The 15818-nt window shown below is 41.3% G+C and overlaps 1 pseudogene; it reads right to left on the bottom strand.

Moving 5' to 3' along the window:
- Positions 1-11113, bottom strand: part of LOC116088420 — a 52522-nt pseudogene extending 41409 nt beyond the window's left edge.
- Between the last annotated feature and the right edge of the window lie 4705 nt (positions 11114-15818).

Genomic DNA, 15818 nt, shown 5'->3' with positions numbered 1-15818 from the left:
CACTACAAAGAAAGTTCAGGTGCCAAAGTCCCCAGGTTCAGAAGATCTTCAGGCCGCTAGCTGGCTGGTGTACTCAGGTGGTGGGCGTGGTCAGGCGGCTTCTTCAAAGACAAACAGTCAACAGAGAGCGTCTGTCTTAGCTCCCAGGTGTCAGCCCCCAAACAGAGGCTGCCAGGAGTCCGATGGATGACTGAAGTGAAGAGGGGATATAACATGGTTTGAAAGTAGAGAGATGATTTGTACACAGTGGAGAAAGGTGGAACTGGAGACAGTGGTGAGGAAGAGGCAGATATGAGGAGGCCATGGTGAGGTTCTGGCTGGATTGCTGCCAAGGGCCATGTCTTGGTCCATGGTTCTGCCTCAGCTGGGGTTTGTGGACAGAGTTACTACCAAAGAACAAGCAGATGTCTGTGGTCTGGGCTGTCACCAGAGACTCTGTGGATATCTGAGGGCCATGCTGTCATGGGTGAACACGCTGATCTGTGTGACTCTGATGCCATCTGAGGTCATGGGATATTCAGGTCCATGCTGCTATCAGAGGCCGTATCTGGGTCCAAGGTCCTATGGCAGCTGGGGTCTGTGCTGATGTCTGAGGCCCATAAGAGCTGGCACTGACCCTTACCTGGACAGCACAATAGAGCTGACCCTGATGGTGAGATAGCATGTGAGCCATCCAGAGGGCATGAGTTTAAAAGAACTAGCCTGTCCATAGCCTGCCTTGGGAGATGTCACGGTCTATGAAGAGATGTTCCCTTATAGAGAGAAGCTTACCCTACAGCAAGAAGGTAAGCTGGACCCTAGGTCATGAGAGTGGGAGAGCTGTCCCTGCCCCTTGCTGGCTGCTGCACTGACTGACCTAGTCAGGGCAGTGTAGGAGAGCTTATCCTAGTGGTATTGGTGGAGGAGACCAAGTAGGGTGAACAAGTCAACTACCATCCAGGCCTAGATCCAGGACTTTGAGTTGGCCCTTCTAATACCTACTTTATCTATGATCTGCTGGAGTGAGTGAAAGGGCCTGTCCTGCAGATCTAAAGCACATGGATCCATGACACAGGGCAATAACAGGATATCTTGCATTGATAGCATGTGTAGCAGAAGCCAGAGTCCTGAAACAGACTAATAACTAATTGCAATGAACATTTGCAAGGGAAGATGTGTAGACAGAAAGTATATTCTGTGACATACTTCACTATGACCTCTTCATATCTGCCTCTTCCTCACCACTGTTGAGTCTTCAGTTCCAAATGTCTCCACAGTGTACAAATCATCTCTCCATTTTCAAACCATATGCCATCTCTCCAATCTCTCCATCACACAGTTGTCAAGAGTACTAGAGCCTGCACACTACAGCTTCCAGGACAAAATTTTGTTTTCTATCTTATTTTCTTTTGGTGGTAGCAGGGGTCAGGGAAGACTGCAGAGGGCAGAGGGTAGATATTAAAGGACAGGAGGATAAGTGGAATTGGAGTGCATGACGTGAAATTAACAAAGAATAAATAAAGTTAAAAAAATTGGCTGTGCCACAGCTCCCCATAACCAGGTCCCACCGAGAGTGAACAAGTATCCCAAGAGTGCTGACACACCTGAGAGCACAGGTGAGACCACCACTTCTGCTCAAATTCCTGGCCCAGGAGGGACCCTCCCAGAGCCCTCAGGACTCAGGAACCTAGGAGTGGCCTGGGACAGGATCCTTCCTGTTTCCCTCAGGGCTCCAGAGCTGACCCTGTGCCATACCCTAAATTCTTCCCAGAGAGAACTGGTCTCCCAGGAGTGCTGACACACAGGCTTACAGGAGGGAAAAGCCACAGTCAGAGACAACAAGACAAGCTAACACCAGAGATAACTAGATGGCAAGAGGCAAGGGCAAGAACACAAGCAACAGAAACCAAGGCTACTTGGCATCATTACAACCTAGTTTTTCCACCACAACAAGCTCTGGAAACCCCCCCCCCCCACACACACACGGGAAAAGCAAGACTGTCATTTGAAATTGTAAGACCCTGTCGAGACTTAGCTTACCAGAGACCCCCTGAGTGAACCACATGGAGCCCAATCGATGCAAAAAGCAAGAAGATTTTTATTGTTTCAGTGTTCTGGGGCTGTCCCAGACCCTAAGGAAAGGAGGCAACCTCACACAACTTGTTCAGTGAGCTTTTATACAATTTTCAGGGCAGCAGCCATTAGACACAAAGGGATTGGCAAAACAGTGTGACTTTTTAAACTGATTGGTCTTCAGGGTATGAGGTGGCAAGGACTTCCTTTGTCTGAAGGTGGGCAAAGGTCTACCACCTTCAGGTTGGTTCTCACTCTGTGGTCTGGGGAATGTTAATTAGCCTCTCCCTGGGGGTAGGGGGGTCCGGCAAGAGTTCTACCACCTTCCCAAAGTTCCTGAGCTTATCTTATTAAGCTAGATGGAAGTTCCTGGCCTCCCGGTGTTTTTCTGAGATGTCCCTGTTTACTCAGTTCTCACAAAATCACATCTCATGATAATGATAGAGGACTTGAAAAAGGACATAAATAACTCCCTTAAAGAAGTACAGGAGAAAACAGGTAAACAGTAGAAGCCCTTAATGAGGAAACACAAAAATCCCTTAAAGAATTACAGGAAAACACAATCAAACAGGTGAAGGAATTGAACAAAACCATCCAGCATCTAAAAATGGAAATGGAAACACTAAAGAAATGACAAAGGGAGACAAGCCTGGAGATAGAAAACCTACGAAAGAGATCAGGAGTCATAGATGCAACTGTCACCAACAGAATACAAGATATAGAAGAGAGAATCCCAGGTGCAGAAGATACCATAGAAAACATTAACACAACAGTCAATGAAAATGCAAAATGCAGAGCTGGTGAGATGGCTCAGCTGTTAAGAGCACTGACTGTTCTTCCATAGGTCCTGAGTTCAGTTCCTAGCAATGACATTGTGGCTCACAAACATCTGTAATGGGATCTAATGGCCTCTTCTGGTATGTCTGAAGACAGCTACAGTGTACTCATTAAGTAAAATTAAATAAAAAAGAAACAAATGACCAAACAAATAAACAAACAAACAAACAAACAAGAAAATACAAAATGCAAAAAGATCCTAATCCAAAAATGTACAGGAAATCCAGAACACAATGAGAAGACCAAACCTAAGGACAATAGCTATAGAAGAGAGTGAAGATTCCTAACTTATAGGGCAAGTAAATATCTTCAACAAAATTATGGAAAAAAATCCCTAACCTAAAGAAAGAGATGCCCATAAGCATACAAGAAGCCTACAGAACTCCAAATAGACTGGATGAGAAAAGAAATTTCTCCCCACACATAATAATCAAAACACCAAATGCACAAAACAAAGAAAGAATATTAAAAGCAATAAGGGAAAAAGGTCAACTAACATATGAAGACAGACCTATCAGAATTATACCAGACTTCTCACCAGAGACTATGAAAACTAAAAGATCCTGGGCAGATGACATATAGACATTAATGTCTATATGGGACTACAAATGCAAGCCCAGACTGCTATAGTCAGCAAATCTCTCAATTACCATATATGGAGAAACTAAGATATTCTATGACAAAACCAAATTTACACACTATCTTTCCACAAGTCAGCCCTACAGAGGATAACAAATGGAAAATTCCAACACAAGGAGGGAAACTACACCCTAGAAAAAGCAAGAAAGCAATCTTTTTTTTCAACAAAGTCAAAAGAAGGAAGTCACATAAACATAATTCCACCTCTAACAACAAAAATAACATGAAGCAACAATTACTATTCCTTAATATCTCTTAGCATCAATGAACTCAATTCCCTAATTAAAAAAAATAGACTAACAGACTGGATATGTAAACAGGACCCAGCATTTTGTTGCAAACTAGAAACCCAACCCAGTGACAAAGACAGACACTAACACAGAGTAAAAGGCTGGAAAACAATTTTCCAAGCAAATGATCCCAAGAAACAAGCTGGAGTAGGCATTCTAATATCAAATAAAATTGACTTTCAACCAAAAATTATCAAAAAAAAAAAATAAGGAGGGACACATCAAAGGAAAAATCTACCAAGAAGAACTCTCAATTCTGAACATCTATGCTCCAAATGCAAAGGCACCCACATTCATAAAAGAAACTTTATTAAAGCTCAAAGCATACATTGCATCTCACAGAATAATAGCGGGAGACTTCAACACCCCACTCTCATCAATGGAGAGATCATGGAAACTGAAACTAAGCAATCTTTTTCTCAACAAAGTCACAAGAAAAAAGCCACATAAACATAATTCCACCTCTAACCACAAAAATAACAGGAAGCAACAATTACTATTTCTTAATATCTCTTAGCATTAATGGACTCAATTCCCTAATAAAAAGACATAGACTAACAGACTGGATATGTAAACAGGACCCAGCATTGATACTAACAGAAGTTATGAACCAAGTGGATTTAATTGATATCTATAGAACATTTCATCCTTTAAACAAAAGGATATACCTTCTTCTCAGCACCTCATGGTACCTTCTCCAAAAATGACCATATAATCAGTCACAAAACAAGCTTCAACATATACAAGAAGAATGAAATAATCCCATGCATCCTATCAGATCACCACAGACTAAGGCTAGTCTACAATAACAACAAAAACAACAGAAATCCCACAGACACATGGAAGCCGAAGAATGTTCTACTCAGTGATAACTTGGTCAAGGAAGAAATAAAAGGAAGAAATTTAAGACTTTTTAGAATTCAATGAAATGAAGGCACAAAATACCAAAAGTTATGGAACACAAGGAAAGCAGGGCTAAGAGGAAAATTCATAGCTCTGAATGCCTTCAAAAAGAAACTGGAGAGAGCATACACTAGCAGCTTGACAGCACATCTGATAGTTTTTGATCAAAAACAAGCAAATACATCCAAGAGGAGTAGACAGCAGGAAATAGTCAAACTTGGGGTTGAAATCAACCAAGCTGAAAGAAAAAGAATTATACAAGGAATCAACAAAACCAGGAGCTGGTTCTTTGAGAAAATCAACAATAAAGATAAATGCTTAGCCAGACTATTCAGAGGGCACAGAGACAGTATCCAAATTAATAAAATCAGAAATGTAAAGGGAGACAAAACAACAGAAACTGAGGAAATTAAAAAAATCATCAGATCCTACTAAAAGCCTATATTCAACAAAACTGGAAAATCTAGATGAAATGGACAATTTTCTAGATACCAGGTACCAAAGGATACCAGGATCAGATAAGCCATCTAAGCAGTCCTATAACCCCTAAAGAAATAGAAGCAGTCATTAAAAGTCTTGCAACCAAAAAAAGCCCAGGACCATATGGGTTTAGTGCAGAATTCTATCAGACCTTCTAAGAAGAACTAATACAAATACTCTTCAAACTATTCCACAAAATAGAAACAGAAGGAACACCACCCAATTCATTCTATGAAGCCACAGTTATGCTGGTAGCAAAACCATACAAAGACCCAACAAAGAAACAGAATTTCAGACCAATTTCCCTAATGAATATTGATGCAAAAATACTCAATAAAGTTCTAACAAATTGAATCCAAGAACATATAAAACAATCATTCACCATGATCAAGTAGGGTTCATCCCAGGGATGCAGGGATGGTTCAATATATGGAAATCCATCAATGTAATCTACTACATAAACAAACTCAAAGAAAAAAAAAAGATCATTTCATAAGATGCTGAAAAAGCATTTGACAAATTCAACATCCCTTCATGATAAAAGTCTTGGAAAGATCAGGAATTCAAGGCCAATTCCTAAACAGAGTAAAAGAAATATACAGCAAACCAGTAACCAACATCAAACTATATAGAGTGAAACTTGAAGCAATTCCACTAAAATCCCACTAGATAAGGCTGCCCACTCTCTCACTATCTATTCAATATAGTACTTGAAGTTCTAGCTAGAGCAATTAAGCAACAAAAGGAGGTCAAAGGGATACAAATTGCAAAGGAAGAAGTCAAAATATAACTATTTGCAGATGATATGATAGTATACTTAAGTGACCCAAAAAACTATACCAGAGAACTCCTACAGCTGTTAAACAACTTCAGCAAAGTGGCTGGATATAAAATTAACTCAAACAAATTGGTAACCTTCCTATACTCGAAGGATAAATGGGCTGAGCAAGAAACTAGGTAAACAACACCCTTCACAATAGTCACAAAAAATATAAAATGTATTGGTGTGACTCTAACCAAACAAGTGAAATATCTGTAGGACAAGAACTTCAAATCTTTGAAGAAAGAAATCGAAGAAGACCTCAGAAGATGGAAAGATCTCCCATGCTTGTGGATTGACAGAATTAATATAGTAAAAATGGCCATCTTGCTGAAAGCAATCTACAGATTCAATGTAATCTCCATCAAAATTCCAACTCAATTCTTCATAGTGTTCGAAAGAGCAATTCTCAAATTCATTTGGAGTAACAAAAAACTAAGATAGGGAAAACTGTTCACAACAATAAAAGACTATCTAGGGGAATCACCATCCTTACCTCAAGCTGTACTATAGAGCAATAGTGATAAAAACTGCATGGTAGTAGTACAGAGACAGGCACGGAGATCAGTGGAACAGAGTTGAAGACACAGAAGTGAACCCACACACCTATGCTCACTTGATCATTGATGAAGTTGCTGAAACCATCCAGTGGAAAAAAAAGACTGCATTTTCAACAAATGGTGCTGGTTTACCTGGCCATCAGCATGTAGAAAAATGCAACTCGATCCATTTTTATCTCCTTGTACAAAGATCAAGTCCAAGAAGATCAAGGAATTCCATATCAAACCAGATACATTGAAACTATTAGAAGGGAAAGTGGCGAAGAGTCTGGAGCACATGGATACAGGGGAATTTTTTCTAAACAGAACACTAATGGCTTATGCTCTAAGATCATGAATAAACAAATGGGACCTCATAAAATTGCCAATCTTCTGTAAGGCAAAGGACACTGTCAATAGGACAAAACAGCAACCAACATATTGGGAAAAGATGTTTACTAATCCTACATCCGATAGAGTGCTAGTACCCAATATATACAATGAACTCAAGAAGTTAGATTCCAGAGAACTAAATAACCCTATTAAAAAATGGGGAACTGAGCTAAACAGAGAATTCCCAACTGAGGAAATATAAATGGCCAAGAAACACATAAAAAAATGTTCAAGATCCTTAGTCAACAGAGAAATGCAAATGACAATGACCCTGAGATTCCACCAGTCAGAATGGCTAAGATAAAAAACTCAGGTGACAATAGATGCTGGCGAGGATGTGGAGAAAGAGGAACACTCCTCCTTTGCTGGTAGAATTACAAACTGGTACAACTGCTCTGGAAATCAGTTTGGCAGCTCCTCAGAAAATTGGACATAGTACTACTAGAGGATCCAGCTATATCATTCCTAGGCATATATCCAGAAGATGCTCCAACATGTAATAAGGACACATGCTCCATTATGTTCATAGCAGCCATATTTATAATAACCAGAAACTAGAAACAACCCAGGTCTTCCTCAACAGAGGAAGGGATACAGAAAATGTAGTACATTTACACAATGGAGTACTACTCAGCCATTAAAAACAATGGCTTCATGAAATTCGCAGGCAAATGGATATCATCCTGAGTGAGGTAACTTAGTCACAAAAGACCACACATGGTATTCACTCACTGATAAGTGGATACTAGGCAATGATCATGGAATACCCAAGATACAACTCAAAGACCATGTGAAGCTCAAGAGGAAGGAAGACCAAAGAATGAGTGTTTCAGTCCAGCTTAGAAGGAGGAACAATATAATCAAGGGAAGCAGAGGGTGGGATGGACTTGGAAGGAAGAGAAGAGAAGGAGGGGAAAAGAGGGGAAGAATTGGATATGGGAGGAGATGGAGGAGATGTACAGAGGGTCAGGAAATTGATCAGAGGTGTTTAGCAATGGGGGATGGAGAACTAGGAGTAGCAACCAGAGTTGCAATCCCAGATGCCAGGAAAGCAAGAGCCTTTCAGGACCCCATGGGGATAACCTTAGCTGAAATATCCTACAACAAGGAGAGAGACACTGTGGAGACCTTATCCAGAGGTTAGGCATGGCCCCCTGGTTGGGGGATGAGGTCACTCACCCATCTCAAAAATTTTAACCCAGAGTTTCTCCTGTCTAAAGGAAATACAGGGACAAAGAATAGAGCAGAGACTGAAGGAAAGGCCATCTGGAGACTGCCCCACCTGGGGATCCATCCCACATGCAGACATCAAAGTCAGATGCTTTTGCTTATGACAAGAAGTGCTTGCTGACAGGAGCCTGATACAGCTGTCTCCTGAGAGGCTCTGCCAGATCCTGAGTAATACAGATGTGGATGCCTTCAACCGTCCATTGGACTGAGCACAGGGACCTCAATGGATGAGTTAGGGGAAGGACTGAAAGAACTGAAGGTGCCTTATGTGGCATCAATGGGATGGAAGGCCCTTGGTCCTCTGAAGGCTTGATGAGGCAGTGTAGAGGAATGCTAAGGTGATGAGGAGAGTGGTAGGTGGGTGGGGAAGCACCCTCATAGAAGCAGGGTAAGGGTGGGTGGAATAGGGCATTTGCAGAGAGGAAACTGGGAAAGATGATAACATTTGAAATGTAAATAAATAAAATATCCACTTAAAAAATTGGAAGAACAAACAGAAGGAAAAGGGCCCAAAAGAAGGAATAAGAAATGAAGATTCTCTTGTTCATACACTCAGGAACTCCATAAAAACATTATCTGGAATCCATGATATATATGTAAAGGACTTGTAGGATAAAAATAAAACATATTATAAATTAAATAAAACTTTAAAAATGAGCAAAATTTAAAAAAAGAAAGAAGTAAAGGAAGAAAAGAAAGAAAGGAAAAGCCCTGAGACAAGGAGCCTCCAAAGACGCTGTTTTGGTGGTGTGGAAAACTCCATTTTGTGCTAGGCAACAGTTCTAAATTCCTAAAAGATAAGCTCCTTGCAACTCTGACTTCATAACCCTCCCCAGAGTTGTAAAACTGCTGTGAGTTAATTAACCACTTGCTCTGGTTTCTGTAAACCCCCTTATCACTGTGTACAGGGAGACAGATTCTATATGGCTGAAAGCCTGAGAAAGAGACATTGGCTCACTAACGTGTGGTGTGTGTGTGTGTGTGTGTGTGTGTGTGTGTGTGTGTGTGTGTGTGTGAAAGTTTCCAGCTCAGCTGCACCTTCTACAGGGGTGAGATAATTCTGATCTCCACCTTAAAAAAACCTCCCCTTAGCCCATCTGCATGGCATTCTTTTCAATTTGTCAGGCTGTTGTCCTGTCAGCAGTGACTAATAAATTCATTTAATTAGAATTTGAACTGAGCCTGTGGTCTTTTCCCAATGGTAGATTTGAACCCCGTTTATCATTCTGATTTTCTCAAAGAACCTCCTCTTTGCTGCATTGATTTTTTGTAGTGCTTCCCCCTGGCCCTATTTTATTAATTTTAGCCCTAAGTTTGATTATTTCTTGCTATCGACTTCTTTTGAGTGTGCTTTATTTTTGTTCTAGAGCTTTCGTATGTGCTGTTAAGTTGTTCTAATTTTTAGATGCTGGCACTTAGTGTTATTAGCTTGTGTCTTAGAGCCACCTTTATTGTGCCCCATAAGTTTGACTGTGTTATATATTCATTTTCATTAGATTCTAGGAAGTCTTTAATTTCTAAGTGTGTGGCTCAGTTGTTTGTTGTTTTACTCTATGGTACTCAGATAGAATGCAGAGTGTTATTTCAGTTTTCTTGAATCTGTTGAGACTTGCTTTGTGTTTAGATTATTTGGTTAATTTTAGAGAATATTCTATGAGGTGCTGAGAAGAAGGTATATTCTTTTGTGTTTAGGTAAAATGTTCTATAAATATCTGTTAAGCCCATTTGGTTTATAACTTTAGTCAGCTCCAGAATTTCTGTTTAATTTTTGTCTGGACGACCTGTCAATTGGTGAGAGTTGGGTATTGATGTCTCCCACTACCAGTGGATAAGGGTCTGTCTTAGGGTTTCTATTGCGATTATGAAACACCATGACCCAGAGCGACTTGGGGAGGAAAGAGTTTATTTGCCTTATACTTTTACATCACTCAGTGTTTATCAAAGGAAGTCAGGACACAACTTTGAACAGGGTAGAGACCTAGAGGCAGGAGCTGACATGGCAGCCATAGAGGGGTGCTGCTTACTGGCTTGCTCAGCTTGCTTTCCCATAAAACCCCAGGCCACCAGCCCAGGCACTCTTCTACTTTACAATAAACTGGGACCTTCCCCATCAATCACTAATTAAGAAAATGCCCAGGCTTGCCCGCAGTCCCATCTCATGGAAGCATTTTCTTAATTGAGCTTCCCTCCTCTCAGATGACGTTGGTTTGTGTCAAGTTGACATAAAACTTGCATCGAAATTGACACCTTATCAATTTGACACACAAACACACCACTGTCAAGCCGCATCTTTCCTTTTTTGTTCACCCCCAAGATGACACATTACTATCAAAATATAAAACATTTTAAACCTTAAAAAGTACCAGAGTTATTACAAATTCTAACACTTTAAAATTTCAGTCTTTTTTTTTTAAATTTAAAGTCTTTTTTAAAACCTAAAATCTCTTTAAAAATCTGTCTCTTGTTTGTAGGCACCTGCCCAATAAAGAAATAAATTAAATCCATTCTTACTTCAAGAGGGAAGAACCAGGGCACAGTCATGATCTGAATAAAGCAAAACCAAACTACTAGTTGAAATACCTCAATGTCCACTATCTGGTACTCACTCATGCATGATCTTCTGGCTTCCTCCAGGGCGCTTGGGTCACTTCTCTGGCTTGGCTCTCTGCCACGCACACACAACTTGTCTTCTTGGCCCTGACTGGCTCCGTACAGTTGTTGCTGCTGCTCTTCTTGGTGGTCATCCCATGGATAACCATGGAGATGCTTTAGCATTTCCAAAACTGCTGGAGTCCCTTGCTGCAACTGGGCTACATTTTCATCAATCGCCTCTCCTGGGTTCTCCTCAGGTACTCCAGGGCTGGCACACAGTGTCAAGCCTCAGCTGCTCTCCATGACTCCTTTATGCCTTAAAAACCTAGGTGCCTTAAACCACCTAGCTGACTCTTACACTATGAAGCTCAGCTGACATCATAAAGTACAACCACAGCTTCTGGGTGCTGACCATAAGGCATCACTGGGAGCTGATCATAAGGCATCACTGGGAGCTGACCATAAGGCATCACTGGGTGCTGACCATAAGGCATCACTGGGTGCTGATCATAAGGCATCACTGGGAGCTGATCATAAGGCATCACTGGGTGCTGACCATAAGGCATCACTGGGAGCTGACCATAAGGCATCACTGGGTGCTGATCATAAGGCATCACTGGGTGCTGACCACAGGGCATCACTGGGTGCTGACTATAAGGCATCACTGGGAGCTGACCATAAGGCATCACTGGGAGCTGACCATAAGGCATCACTGGGTGCTGACCATAGGGCATCACTTTCTAGAAGACTTCCTGTTAGCATTTCTTCTAGGTTCTGCCCCACAGTTATCTGCTACAGCCAGGTATGCCTGACTCACTATAAAAGGGGCTGCTTGTCCCCTCCTCACTCTCTTCTCTTGTTCTCCTCCCCTCTTTCCCCTCTGTCCTTTTTCTCCCCATTCCCCTCCCCTCTCCCCATGTGCTCATGGCCAGCCTCTTCTCTCTCTCTCTCTCTCTCTCCCTCACCCCTTCTTTTTCTCTACTACCTTCTCAACTTTCCTCCCTATGCCCTAAATAAACTCTATTCTATACTGTACTGTCAAATGGCTGGTACCTCAGGGGGAAGGGATGGCTCTGCATGGGTCTGCAGAGGCACCTCCCCCCATCATACCGTGCCTCCAACAAACATATCCCTGTTTTTTTCTTTTTTCTTTTTTATAAAACAAAACACTTCCCTTCAACAATACTGGTCTCTTTTTAACCACTGCTAATTTCTTAGCTCCAGCTAACTGGCATTAATTGTCCCAGTAATGAAAAAGTTTCACTTCAGTGGTGCTGGTCTCTTGTTAATCTTGGCTGACTCTTCAGCTCCCATTGACTAGAATGACAGAATGTTAATTTAAAATAGCAAATGGCTTTGATAAAGCCTTTAAACTTCCCTTTGAAACTTCACAAGCCAGGTCTTCATCTTAACATCCTTAGCTTTCCAGCTCCTATAGAACATCTAGCTCACTGAGCTCTTAACACTCAAAAGATTTTCTAGGCCAAAGTTCCAAAATCCTTCCACGATCCTCCCGAAAACATGGTCAGGTCTGTCAGCAATACCTCACAGCCTGGTACCAACTTGTCTTAATTAGGGTTTCTATTGCTGCTATGAAACACAGTGACCAAAAAGCAAGTTGGAAAGAAAAGGGCTTGTGTTTTGCTTATCCTCCCACATCACCATTCATCATTGAAGGAATTCAGGACAGGATCTCAAACAAGGCAGGAACCTGGAGGCAGGAGCTGATGCAGAGGTCATGAATGGAGGCTGCTCACTGGTTTGCTCATCAAGTCTTGTTCAGTCTGCTTTCCTATAGAACCCAGGACCACCAGCCCTGGACCAACACCATCCATAGTAGCTAGGTCCTACTCTATCAATCACTAACTAAGAAAATGATCTACAGCATACTAAAGCCAGATCTTACGGCAGCATTTTCTTAATTGATGTTCCCTTCTCTCAAGTGACTTTAGTTTGTGTCAAGTTGGTATAAAACTATTCAGCATAAGGTCAATATGTGATTTAAATTATAGTAGTGTTTCTTTTGCAAATTTGGGTGCCCTTTTTTTGAGCATATGGTGCGTAGATGTTTAAGATTATAATGTACTCTTGGTAGGTTTTTCCCTTTGATGGGTGTGTAGTGTTTTTCTATGTCTCTTCTGACTAGTTTTGGTTTGAAATCTATTTTTTGGCAGATATTAAAATAGCTACATAAGTTTGCTTCTTAGGTCTATTTGCTTAGAATATCTTTTCCTAACTTTTTGCCCTGAGTTGATGTTTATTCTAGATGTTAAAGTATATTTTTGGATTCTGCAGAAAGATGATTCTGGTTTTGTACCCATTCTGTTAGCCTGTATCTTAAAAGCACTAGAGCTGGGCAGATATCAGCCCTTGGTGCTATCTTGTTTACTTCTCTATTACTAACCCCAAGTTATAACTTATCATGTTAAGCGTGGGCTGGTCTTACTCCAACTGGTCAGCCCTCATGGCCATGTTCTTACAATTCAGCTACCCCATGGCATTTTCTCCTCTCTTCCCTTCTCTTCTCTCTTTCTTGTGGTCTCTGCTTCAGACCCCAAGCCCAGGTAACCAAAGCCTCACCGACACATCTCTTCTGCCCAGCTACAGGCACTAGGCATCTTTATTCAATCAGTAGTTTTAAATTAAAGATCAAGGTTACACAAAATCACTTGGTGGACTTGAGAATTTCCTCATCCCTAGGGGTAACCAGGCCTTGGGGGCCAGTATCTAGCATTACAATACATAGCAATAGACCAAATCTCAACAGTTAACATCCTTGGCTGGAGTTTTCCTGATAGCACCTTTTGTAGGGCTGGGTTTATAAATAGATATTGCTTACATTTGGTTTTATCATGAAATGGGTTATTTTCTCTGTCTATTTTGATTAAAAGTTTTTCTGGGTATAGCAGTCTGGGCTGGCATCTGCGGTTTCTTAGAGTTGGTACCACATTTCTCCAGAATCTTCTGACTTTTAGAGTCTCCATTGAGAAGTCTGTTGTAATTCTAATAGTCCTCTCTTTATATGTTACTTGCTCTTTTTTCCCCTGTAGCTTTCAATATTCTTTCTGTGTTTTGTACATTTACTGTTCTGATTATTATGTTTTGAGGGAACTTTCTTTTCTAGTCAAGCCTATTTGATATTCTGTATGTTTCTTGTACCTTGATAGGCAACCCCCTCTTTAGGGTAGGGAAATTTTCTTCTATGATTTTGTTGAAAATATTTTCTTTGACCTGGGTTTCATCTCCTTCCTGTATTTCTATTCTTAGATGTGGATTTTTTATACTGTCCCAGATTTCCTGCATGTTTTGTCCCAGCATATTTTTAGATTTAACATTTTCTTTGACTGAGGTATCCATTTCTCCTACTGTGTCTTCAATGTCTGAGCTCCTATCTCCCATCTCTTGTACTCTGTTGGTGAGGCTTGCCTCCAAGGTTCCTGTTTGAGTTTCTAAATTTCTCTTTTTTATATTTTCCTAGTTTGGGTTTTCCCTATTGATTCTATTTCCACTTTCATGTCTTGAACTGTTCGTTTCCTTCTGTTGTTTGCATTTTTATAGATTTCTTTAGAGGATTTATTTGCTTCCTCTTTAAGAACTTCCAACATCTTCGTAGAACCTGTTTTAAGGTATCTTACTTGTGCTTCAGCGATGCGGGAACATCCAGGGCTGCTGTGGTAGGGTTGCTGGCCTGCTGTGGTAGGGCTGCTGGTCTGTCTGCTGTGGTAGGGTTGCTGGTCTGTCTGCTGTGGTAAGGTTGCTGGCCTGCTGTGGTAGGGTTGCTGGCCTGCTGTGGTAAGGTTGCTGGCCTGCTGTGGTAGGGTTGCTGGCCTGCTGTGGTAGGGTTGCTGGTCTGCTGTGGTAGGGTTGCTGGTCTGCTGTGGTAGGGTTGCTGGTCTGTCTGCTGTGGTAGGGTTGCTGGTCTGTCTGCTGTGGTAGGGTTGCTGGACTCTAGTGGAGACATATTGTCCTGGCTCTTATTGATTGTGTTTTTACAATGGCGTCTAGGCATCAGGTTTGGGCGGATGCTGATATCTGGTCTTGTCTTTGTTGGGTGGGTTTTTTTGTTTCTTGTTTTTTTTTTTTTTTTTTTTTTTTTTTTTTTTTTTTTTTTTGTTTGTTTGTTTTTTGATTTTTGTTTTTTGGTTTTTTTTTGTCATTGTTGCCTTCTCTGTTTCTTAGGAGAAAATGGTGGCTATGTGTTGCCTGGTAGGAAATTCTTCTGGGATTCTGATAGGTATGGCCATTGGTTGTTCCAGGTAAAATGTGTTTTTAGGTATTGGGAGCTGATAATTAGGAATCGGGATGGGCTAGTTAACCTTTTCACTTCCCTGGCAGGACTGGACTGCCAGAATGCCCTAATTTAAAGTTGTCTCGAGCCTGGGAATCTGGGTGCTGGGCTTCCAGCTGCAAAGGGGAGAGAAATTATAAGGCCAAAACAGGTTGCTTGTCACATCTGAGAGGGAGAGACTGCAGGGGTGTGTGGCCTGAATTTTAGGAGAGCCAGGGAAGACAGCTGAAGGATCTGTGATCTAACAGGCTCTGTGTCCAACAGACAACCTTTGTGGCAGAAGCTGGAGTGTGCTGCACACAGCTCCTTTTCAGAACTAAAGGCTCACTTCTTCTTCTTCTTCTTTTTTTTTTTTTTGTATTTCTTATAAGGACTCATTCCTGCAGCTGCAGAGAGAATTGATTGCTGATAGTTCTCAGCTGAGCTTCTGCCTAGGAACTGCCCTTGGCTGAAGTGAACATTTTCAGCCTTTGTTTCACTCTCATTGCTAATTATGTGGATTCAAATACTCAGGGCCCTGCCTTAACTGAGCTAACCCTAGAGGACCTGCTCAGTCCCAGAGGTCTCACACACTGTCTGAAGCCCTTTGGTAAAACAAAAATTCTGACATGTTGTAAATTTAATTATAAAGGGCTAGGAGAGTAGGGAAGTTACAATTTAAAATGAACAGAAGGGACATCTCAGTGGTTAAAAGCAATAGTTGCTTTTCCAGAGGACCTGGGTTTAGATCCAAGCAAATATGTTTCAGCTCACAA

This window comes from Mastomys coucha, unplaced genomic scaffold (assembly GCF_008632895.1).
Source record: "Mastomys coucha isolate ucsf_1 unplaced genomic scaffold, UCSF_Mcou_1 pScaffold14, whole genome shotgun sequence".
Classification (NCBI taxonomy): Eukaryota; Metazoa; Chordata; class Mammalia; order Rodentia; family Muridae; genus Mastomys; species Mastomys coucha.
Note: the sequence above shows the minus strand (reverse complement) of the source record. Positions and strands in the feature narration are given on the sequence as shown.